At 38.7% G+C, this 11174-nt stretch overlaps 1 non-coding gene across 1 annotated transcript; it reads right to left on the reverse strand.

The window, feature by feature from the left end:
* Window positions 1-9322: 9322 nt before the first annotated feature.
* Window positions 9323-9430, reverse strand: LOC130942484 (small nucleolar RNA R71). The gene has a single exon (XR_009071054.1). It is a non-coding gene; the product is annotated as a small nucleolar RNA R71 (small nucleolar RNA).
* Between the last annotated feature and the right edge of the window lie 1744 nt (window positions 9431-11174).

Raw genomic sequence — 11174 nt, forward strand, 5'->3', positions numbered from 1 at the left:
CTGTGGGGTCCACAGATCCTGAGGTGTCAAGGAATTCCATCATGCACTAAATAGGCATGTAAATTGCCTTCATGCATCATTTGGCGTTCAAACGCCATTGGTGCATGTTCTGGGCGTTCAACGCCAATGTAATGCATGTTTCTGGCGTTGAACGCCAGTTTCATGCTTGTTCTGGCGTTCAGCGCCAGTTTGTCCTCTCTGTGCACCATCTGGCGTTTAACGCCAGGTTGTTGCTTGTTTTGGGCGTTCAGCGCCAGAATGGTGCTCTGTTCTGGCGTTGAACGCCGGCCAGATGCACCTTCTGGGGGTGAACGCCAGCCCGTGCGTCCTCCAGGGTGAAAAATTTTTTTCTTCTGTTTTTGACTCTGTTTTTAATTTTTTTTGATTTTTTCGTGACTCCTCATGATCATGTACCTAATTAAACACAAAAATAACAAAGAAACAAATAAAATAAATTAGATAAATAAAATTGGGTTGCCTCCCAAACAAGCGCTTCTTTAATGTCAATAGCTTGACAGTGGCTCTCATGGAGCCACAAGGTGATCAGGTCAATTTAAGTGTGGTCCCAACACCAAATTAGAGTTTGGATATGGGGTATGAACACCAAACTTAGAGTTTGGTTGTGGCCTTACAACACCAAACTTAGAGTTTGACTGTGTGGGCTTCTTGACTCTGAACTGAGAGAAGCTCTTCATGCTTACTCTTTTGTCACAGAGGGATGGCCATGTGCCTGAAACACAAGGTAGTCCCATTCAATTGAAAGACAACTCACCTCTGTTGACATCTATCACAGCTTCTGCTGTGGCTAGGAAAGGTCTTCCTAGGATGATGCATTCATCATTCCTTCCTAGTGTCTAGGATTATGAAATCAGTAGGGATGTAAAGGCCTTCAACCCTTACTAGCACGTCCTCCACTACTCCATAAGCTTGTTTTATGGACTTATCTGCCAATTGTAATGAGAACAAGGCAGGTTGTACCTCAATGATCCCCAGCTTCTCCATTACAGAGAGTGGCATAAGATTTATCCCAGACCCAAGATCACATAGAGCTTTTTCAAAGCTCATGGTGCCAATGGTGCAAGGTATTAAGAACTTGCCAGGATCTTGTTTCTTTTGAGGTAGAGTTCTCTGAATCCAAGTGTCTAGTTCACTAATGAGCAAGGGAGGTTCACTTTCCCAAGTCTCATTACCAAACAGCTTGGCATTCAGTTTCATGATAGCTCCTAAGTATTGAGCAACTTGCTCTCCAGTCACATCTTCATTCTCTTCAGAGGATGAATATTCTTCAGAGCTCATGAATGGCAGAAGGAGATTTAAAGGAATCTCTATGGTCTCTAGATGAGCCTCAGATTCCTCAGGATCTTTAATAGGAAACTCCTTCTTGCTTGAGGGACGTCCCAGGAGGTCTTCCTCACTAGGATTTTCGTCCTCCTCCTCCTTTGTGCATTCGGCCATATTGATCACATCAATGGCCTTGCACTCTCCTTTTGGATTCTCTTCTATATTGCTTGGGAGAACACTGGGAGGAGTTTCAATAATTTTCTTACTCAGCTGGCCCACTTGTGCCTCTAGATTTCTAATGGAGGATCTTGTTTCATTCATGAAACTGAAAGTGGCCTTTGACAGATCAGAGACTATATTGGCTAAATTAGAAGTGTTTTGTTCAGAATTTCTCTGTCTGTTGCTGAGAAGATGATGGATATGGCTTACTATTGTTCAGCCTATTGCGTCCACCATTGTTAAGGCCTTGTTGAGGCTTTTGTTGATCCTTCCAGGAGAAATTTGGATGATTTCTCCATGATGAGTTATAGGTGTTTCCATAAGGTTCACCCATGTAATTAACCTCTGCCATGGCAGGGTTCTCAGGATCATAAGCTTCTTCAGAAGCTGCCACTCTAGTACTGTTTGATGCATGTTGCAATCCATTCAGATTTTGAGAGATCATGTTGACCTGTTGAGTCAACACTTGTTCTGAGCCAATATGGCATTCAGAGTATCAATTTCAAGAACTCCTTTCTTTTGAGGTATCCCATTGTTCACAGAATTCCTCTCAGAAGTGTACATGAACTGGTTATTTGCAACCATGTCAATGAGCTCTTGAGCCTCTTCAGGCATTTTCTTCAGGTGAATAGATCCACCTGCAGAATGGTCCAATGACATTTTCGAAAATTCAGATAGACCATAATAGATATATCTAATATGGTCCATTCTGAAAACATGTCAGATGGACATCTTTGGTCAGCTGCTTGTATCTTTCCCAAGCTTCATAGAGGGATTCACCATCTTTTTGTTTGAAGGTTGAACATCACTCTCAGCTTGCTCAGCTTTTGAGGAGGAAAGAATTTATCCAAGAAGGCAGTGACCAGCTTATCCCATGAGTCCAGGCTATCCTTGGGTTGTGAATCCAACCTATTCTAGCTCTGTCTCTTACAGCAAAAGGGAAAAGCATGAGTCTGTAGACTTCAGGATCAACTCCATTCGTCTTTACAGTCTCACAGATCTGCAAGAACTCAGTTAAAAACTGATAAGGATCTTCAGATGGAAGTCCATAAAACTTGCAGTTTTGTTGCATTAGAGCAACTAGTTGAGGCTTAAGCTCAAAGTTATTGGCTCCAATGGCAGGAATGGAGATGCTTCTTCCATCAAACTTGGACGTTGGCTTTGTGAAGTCACCAAGCATTCTCCTTGCATTATTATTATTAATTTCGGCTGCCATCTCTTTCTCTTGTTCAAAAATTTCTAGAAGGTCTCTTCTGGATTGTTGTAATTTAGCTTCTCTTAATTTTCTCTTTAGAGTCCTTTCAGGTTCTGGATCAATCTCAACAAGAGTGCCTTTATCCTTGTTCCTGCTCATATGAAAGAGAAGAAAACAAGAAAAGAGAGAGGAATCCTCTATGTCACAGTATAGAGATTCCTTTATGTTAGTAGAAAAAGAAGGGAGTAGAAGAATGAAGAAGAGGGTTCGGTTTTTTGGATGAAGAGAGGTGAAGAGAAGTGTTAGTAATTAAATAATTAAATAGAAGAAGAAAAGAGAAGAGAAATTTCGAAAATAATTTTGAAAAAGAGGTTAGTAATTTTCGAAAATTGAAAATTAAATGTAATTAAAATTAAAACATGAAACAATTAATTAATTAAAAAGAATTTTTGAAAAAGAGAGAGATATTTTCGAAAATTAGAGAGGGAAAAGTAGTTAGGTGATTTTGAAAAAGATAAGAAACAAACAAAAAGTTAGTTAGTTGATTGAAAAAGATTTGAAATCAAAATTTAGAAAGATAAGAAGATAAGAAGTTAGATAAGATATTTTGAAATCAAATTTTGAAAAATAAAATTTTTGAAAAAGATAAAAGAAAAGATAAAAAGATTTTTAAGAAAAAGAAATTTTGAAAAAGATTTAATTTTTAAAATTACTTAGCTAACAAGAAACTACAAGATAAGGTTCTAGAACTTAAAGATTGAACCTTTCTTAACAAGAAAGTAACAAACTTCAAATTTTTGAACCAATCACATTAATTATTAGCTAATTTTCGAAAATTAGATGTAAAGATAAGAAAAAGATTTTGAAAATATTTTGAAAAAGATTTTTGAAATTTTCGAAAAAAAAAAAGAAAAAGATATGATTTTTGAAAAAGATTTTGAAAAGATAAGATTTTTAAAATTGAAATTTTGACTTGACTTGTAAGAAACAACTAATTTTAAAAATTTTTTTGACCAAGTCAAACCAAAATTTCGAAATTTTGGAGGGAAATAAGGAAAAGATACTTTTGATTTTTAAATTTTTAAAGAAGAACACAAAAATGACCCAAAACATGAAAATTTTGGATCAAGACACAAGATGCATGCAAGAATGCTATGAATGTCAAGATGAACACCAAGAACACTATGAAGATCATGATGAACATCAAGAACATAAATTTGAAAAATTTTTGATGCAAAGAAAACATGCAAGACACCAAACTTAGAAATTTTTAATGCATGGAAATTATGGATGCAAAGATGCACATGAAAAACAACAAACAACACAAAACAAGAAATCATCAAGATCAAACAAGAAGACTTGTCAAGAACAACTTGAAGATCATGAAGAACACTATGAATGCATGGAATTTTTGAAAAATGCAAGAAAAATTTTTAAAAGCATGCAATTGACACCAAACTTAAAAATTAACACAAGACTCAAACAAGAAACACAAAATATTTTTGATTTTTATGATTTTCTAATTTTTTTTTGGATTTTTATTAATTTTTTTCGAAAAACATAATTAGAAAAATGAAAAAGAAAAGAAAAATTTTGAAAAAGATTTTTGAAAAGAAAATTACCTAATCTGAGCAACAAGATGAACCGTCAGTTGTCCATACTCGAACAATCCCCGGCAACGGCGCCAAAAACTTGGTGGACGAAATTGTGATCACATGTTCTTTTGTACTTGTATGAATATACTCTTAGGGCACTGTTTATTTTCACAACTCCGTTCAACTAACCAGCAAGTGTACTGGGTCGTCCAAGTAGTAAACCTTACGTGAGTAAGGGTCGAATCCACAGAGATTGTTGGTATGAAGCAAGCTATGGTCACCTTGTAAATCTCAGTCAGGCGGATTAAACATTATTTATGGGTTCGAAGGTTAATAATAAAATAGAAATAATAAAATAAATAATAAAAGGGATAGAACACTTATGCAGATTCATTGGTAGGAATTTCAGATAAGCAGAATGGAGATGCTGTAGAGCTCACGGACGCTGCTCCTACTGCTTCTACTCAATCCTTCTTACTCCTTTCCATGGCAAGCTTTGTATAGGGGTTCACCATCAGCTGTGGCTACTTTCAATCCTCTCGGGAAAATATCCTATGCGGCTGTCACTCGCACAGCTAATCAGTCTGGAGGCACCCATGGTGATGGCTACATCCTATCCTCGCAGTGAAAACTAATGCTCATGCACTCTGTCACAGTACGGCTAATCACCGGTTGGTTCCCGCTCCTACTGGAATAGAATCCCTTGATTCTTTTGCGTCTGTCACTAACGCCCAGCAGGTTGCAAGTTTGAAGCACGTCACAGTCATTCATTACCGGAATCCTACTCGGAATACCACAGACAAGGTTAGACTTTCCGGATTCCCAGGATCCTACTCGGAATACCACAGACAAGGTGAGACTTTCCGGATCCTCATAAATGCCGCCATCTATCTAGCTTATACCACGAAGATTCTGTTGGGGAATCTAAGAGATACACATTCAAGCATGTTGCATGTAGAACGGAAGTGGTTGTCAATCACGCGCGTTCATAAGTGAGAATAATGATGAGCGGATAATTTGTATACTTTTTGGCATTGTTTTTAGTATCTTTTAGTTAGTTTTTATTATATTTTTATTAGTTTTAGTTAAATTCACTTTTTGGACTTACTATGAGTTTGTGTGTTTTTCTGTGATTTCAGGTATTTTCTGGCTGAAATTGAGGACCTGAGCAAAAATCTGATTCTGAGACTCAAAAGGACTGCAGATGCTGTTGGATTCTGACCTCCCTGCACTCGAAGCGGATTTTCTGGAGCTACAGAAGCCCAATTGGCGCGCTCTCAACGGCGTTGGAAAGTAGACATCCTGGGCTTTCCAGCAATATATAATAGTCCATACTTTGCCCAAGATTTGATGGCCCAAACCGGCGTTCAAGTCACCTCAAGAAATTCCAGCGTTAAACGCCGGAACTGGCACCTATTGGGAGTTAAACGCCCAAACTGGCACTAAAGCTGGCGTTTAACTCCAAGGAGAGTCTCTACACGAAATTTCTTCATTGCTCAGCCCAAGCACACACCAAGTGGGCCCGGAAGTGGATTTTTATGTCATTTACTCATCTATGTACTAGTTTTCTATAAGTAGGACCTTTTACTATGTATGAGCATTTTGATCAATTTTAGATCGAGAGAAGACTTGGTAGCTATCTTTGTTTTATGCTATCTTAGACCTTGGGAGGCTGGCCATTCGGCCATGCCTAGACCCTGTTCTTATGTATTTTCAACGGTGGAGTTTCTACACACCATAGATTAAGGTGTGGAGCTCTGCTGTACCTCGAGTATTAATGCAATTACTATTGTTCTTCCATTCAAATTCCACTTGTTCTTTATCCAAGATATCACTTGTTTCTTCAACATGATGAAGGTGATGATTGACGCCCATCACCATTCTCACTCATGAACAAGGTGACTGACAACCATTCTTGTTCTACACGCATCCGAGGCTTAGTGAATATCTCTTGGATTTCTGATTGCATGATGCATGTTGATCGCCTGAAAACCGAGTGCTCGCCTGAAACGAGCCAGCCATTCCGTGAGATCAGAGTCTTCGTGGTATAGGCAAGAACTGATGGCAGCATTCAAGAGAATCCGGAAGGTCTAACCTTGTCTGTCTGGTATTCTGAGTAGGATTCAATGATTGAATGACTGTGACGTGCTTCAAACCTGTAACCTACTGGGCGTTAGTGACAGACGCAAAGAGTTATTCTATTCCGGTAGGGGAGGGAACCAAACCGGTGATTGGCAGCACTGTGACAGAGTGTGTGCATTAGCTTTCACTGCGCGGATGGGAGGTAGCTGCTGACAACAGTGAGACCCTATACGAGCTTGCCATGGAAAGGAGTAAGAAAGGATTGGATGAAGGCTGTAGGAAAGCAGAGACGGAAGGGAAGGCATCTTCATACACTTGTCTGAAGCTCATACACCAATGATATACATAAGTATCACTATCTTTATCTTCTATGTTATTTTCGTTCATCACCATATATATCTGAGTTTGCCTGACTAAGATTTACAAGATGACCATAGCTTGCTTCATTACTAACAATCTCCGTGGGATCGACCCTTACTCACGTAAGGTTATTACTTGGACGACCCAGTGCACTTGCTGGTTAGTTGTGCGAAGTTGTGTAATGCCATGGTATTGAGCGCACCAAGTTTTTGGAGCCATTACCAGGATTATGAGAGTTGTGAAAAGTATAGTTCACATTTCGCGCACCAAGTTTTTTGGCGCCGTTGCCGGGGATTGTTCTAGTTTTGAGCAAGCCTTTGGTAACATCAGAGCCAAGATCCGGCAACAACATCAAATTTTTGGTGTTATTGCCCGGGATTGTTTAGGCTGGACAACTGACGGTTCATCTTGTTGCTTAGATTAGGTATTTTTTTTTTCGAAATTCTTGAAGGTGAATTCTAGAGTTTCATGATGAGTTGTTGAAATCTGGCTGGCTGAGAAGCCATGTCTAATCTGATTGGACCGAGGTTTCAACTTATCACCACAAGAGCTTGTTGATTTCATATCAATCTTGCTTTTGGAGCAGTGATTTGCTAAGGCTTGGCTGACCTTTGGTCATGTCTAGTGTTTTGGACCGAAGCTTTCCTTGAAAGCTTGGCTGGCTGTGAAGCCATGTCTAATTCCTGGACCGGAGTCTTAGACTAGCATTGCACTGATTCCTGGAATTCTCATTAAGAATTTTGATACCTTTTTCCACTTAATTTTCGAAAAAACAAAAAAATTTACAAAATCATAAAAATCCAAAAATATTTCTTGTTTGAGTCTAGAGTCTCATCTTAAGTTTGGTGTCAAATGCATGTTTTTGTTATATTTTTCGAATCCATGCATATATTTTGTGTTCTAATCTTTGAATTCTATTGACTTGAAGTATTTTGTGTGTCTCATATGCATTCTCATATTGTTAGTGTCAGTAGTACACAAACTGCTAAGTTTGGTGTCTTGCATGCATTGTTATTTGATTCTTGTTGCATTTTGATTATTAAAAATCCAAAAATATTTTTAATTTGTGTCTTTTCAAGTCAATGATACAAGGAATTGAAGATTTAGAACATACTGCAGAGGAATTATACAGAAAAAGCTGAGCATTCAAAAATGCCCAGTGAAGAAGGCAGACTGGCGTTTAAACGCCAGCCAGGGCACCTGGTTGGGCGTTTAACGCCCAAAAAGGTAGCATTTTGGGCGTTAAACGCCAGAATGTATACCATTCTGGGCGTTTAACGCCAGGATGGTGCCAGGGGGAAGATTTTGTTTTCAAAATCAATTTTTTTCAAGTTTTCAAAGTTTTTCAAAACCAAATCTTTTTCAAATCATATCTTTTCAATCAAAATGTTTTCAAAACCAATTTCTTTCCTTTTTCAAAGATACTTACTAACAATTAATGATTTGATTGAACATTTTTTGCCTTTTCTATTAAGGAAGGTTTTATGTTTGAATCATATCTTTTCTTGTTAGGCAAGTCATTAGTTTTTAAAATCAAATCTTTTCAAATTATTTTCAATTCATATCTTTTCAAATTGTTTTCAAATCATATCTTTTAAAATTGTTTTTAAATCATATCTTTTAAAATTGTTTTCAAATCATATCTTTTCAATCATATCTTTTTAAAACCATAACTTTTCAATCAATTTTTTTTATCACATCTTTTTCAAAATAGTTTTCAATCAAATCTTTTTAATTTATAATTTCAAATTCTTTTTCAAAAATCACTTGATTTCTTTCTCACTTTGAATTTTCGAAAATTATCAATCAAATTTTCAAAATGTTTTCAAAATCTTTTGATTGAATTTTCGAAAATTCTCTTTCCTCCTTCCCACATCCTTCTATTTATGGAGTACTACTCCTTCTAAATGCACAATTCGAACCTTATCTAATTAAAGTTCGAATTCTCCTTCTCCTTCTTCTTTCTATTTCTCTTTTCCTCTGACATTTCGAGGAATCTCTATACTGTGACATAGAGGATTCCACATTCTCTTTTTCTCTTCTCTTTCTTATGAGCAGAAGCAGAGACAAAGGCATTCTTGTTGAAGCTGACCCTGAACCTGAGAGAACCTTGAAGCGAAAGCTAAGAGAGGCCAAAGCACAACTCTCTTTAGAGGACTTGACCGAATTCTTCAAGGAAGAAGACATGGCAGCCGAAAACAACAACAATGCCAACAATGCAAGGAAGGTGCTGGGTGACTTTACTGCACCTACTCCTGATTTCTATGGGAGAAGCATCTCTATCCCTGCCATTGGAGCAAACAACTTTGAGCTAAAGCCTCAATTAGTTTCTCTAATGCAACAGAATTGCAAGTTCCATGGACTTCCAATGGAAGATCCTCATCAGTTTTTAGCTGAATTCTTGCAAATCTGTGACACAGTCAAGACTAATGGGGTTAACCCTGAAGTCTATAGACTGATGCTATTCCCTTTTGCTGTAAGAGACAGAGCTAGAATATGGTTGGATTCTCAACCTAAGGAAAGCCTGGACTCTTGGGAAAAGCTAGTCAATGCCTTCTTGGCAAAGTTCTTTCCACCACAAAGATGGAGTAAGCTTAGAGTGGAAGTCCAAACCTTCAGACAGAAGGATGGAGAATCCCTCTATGAAGCTTGGGAAAGATACAAACAATTAATCAGAAGATGTCCTTCAGACATGCTTTCTGAATGGAGCATCATAGGTATTTTCTATGATGGTCTCTCTGAACTATCCAAGATGTCCTTGGATAGCTCTGCAGGAGGATCTCTTCATCTGAAAAAGACGCCTGCAGAAGCTCAGGAACTGATTGAAATGGTTGCAAATAACCAATTCATGTACACTTCTGAAAGGAATCCTGTGAACAATGGGACTAGTCAGAAGAAAGGAGTTCTTGAGATTGACACTCTGAATGCCATATTGGCTCAGAATAAAATATTGACTCAACAAGTCAATTTGATCTCTCAAAGTCTGTCAGGAATGCAAAATGCACCAAACAGTACTAAGGATGCTTCATCTGAGGAAGAAGCTTATGATCCTGAGAACCCTTCAATGGAAGAGGTGAATTACTTAGGAGAACCCTATGGAAACACCTACAATTCTTCATGGAGAAATCACCCAAATTTCTCATGGAAGAATCAAGAGAGACCTCAACAAGGTTTCAATAACAATAATGGTGGAAGAAACAGGCCTGGTAACAACAAGCCTTTTCCATCATCTTCTCAGCAACAGACAGAGAGTTCTAAGCAGAGCACTTCTGACTTAGCAACAATAGTCTCTGATCTAATAAAGACCACTCAAAGTTTCATGAATGAAACAAGGTCCTCCATCAGAAATTTGGAAGGACAAGTGGGTCAGCTGAGCAAGAAAGTTACTGAACTCCCTCCTAGCACTCTCCCAAGTAATACAGAAGAAAATCCAAAGGGAGAGTGCAAGGCCATTAACATGGCCGAATTCTGGGAGGAAAGAAAGGAGGTGGACGCCACTGAGGAAGACCTCAGTGGGCGTGTACCAACCTCCTCTGAGTTCCTCAATGAGGAACAATGGGAATCTGAGGCTCAAATTGAGACCATAGAGATTCCATTGGACTTACTTCTGCCATTCATGAGCTCTGATGAGTATTCCTCCTCTGAAGAGGATGAGTATGTCACTGAAGAGTAAGTTGCTAAATACCTTGGAGCAATCATGAAGCTAAATGACAAGTTATTTGGAAATGAGACTTGGGAAGATGAACCTCCCTTGCTCACCAAAGAACTGGATGACTTGTCTAGGCATAAACTGCCTCAAAAGAGGCAGGATCCTGGGAAGTTTTCTATACCTTGTACCATAGGTACCATGACCTTCAAGAAGGCCTTGTGTGACCTAGGGTCAAGTGTCAACCTCATGCCCCTCTCTGTAATGGAGAAATTAGGGATCCTTGAGGTGCAAGCTGCAAGAATCTCATTGGAGATGGCAGACAATTCAAGAAAACAAGCTCATGGACTTGTAGAGAATGTTTTGGTGAAGATTGAAGACCATTACATCCCTACTGACTTCATAGTCCTAGAGACTGGGAAGTGCATGGATGAATCTATCATCCTTGGCAGACCCTTCCTAGCCACAGCAAAGGCTGTGATTGATGTTGATAGAGGAGAGTTGATCATTCAAGTGAATGAAGAATCCTTGGTGTTTAAGGCCCAAGGATATCCCTCTGTCATCATGGAGAGGAAGCATGAAGAGCTTCTCTCAAAACAGAGCCAAGCAGAGCCCCCACAGTCAAACTCTAAGTTTGGTGTTGAGAGGCCACAACCAAACTCTAAGTTTGGTGTTGAAACCCCACATTCAAACTCTAAGTTTGGTGTTGGGAGGTTTCAACAAGGTTCTGAGTGTTTCTGAGGCTCCATGGGAGTCCTCTGTCAAGCTAATGACATTAAAGAAGCGCTTGTTGGGA

Source organism: Arachis stenosperma, chromosome 7 (genome assembly GCF_014773155.1).
Source record: "Arachis stenosperma cultivar V10309 chromosome 7, arast.V10309.gnm1.PFL2, whole genome shotgun sequence".
Classification (NCBI taxonomy): domain Eukaryota; kingdom Viridiplantae; phylum Streptophyta; class Magnoliopsida; order Fabales; family Fabaceae; genus Arachis; species Arachis stenosperma.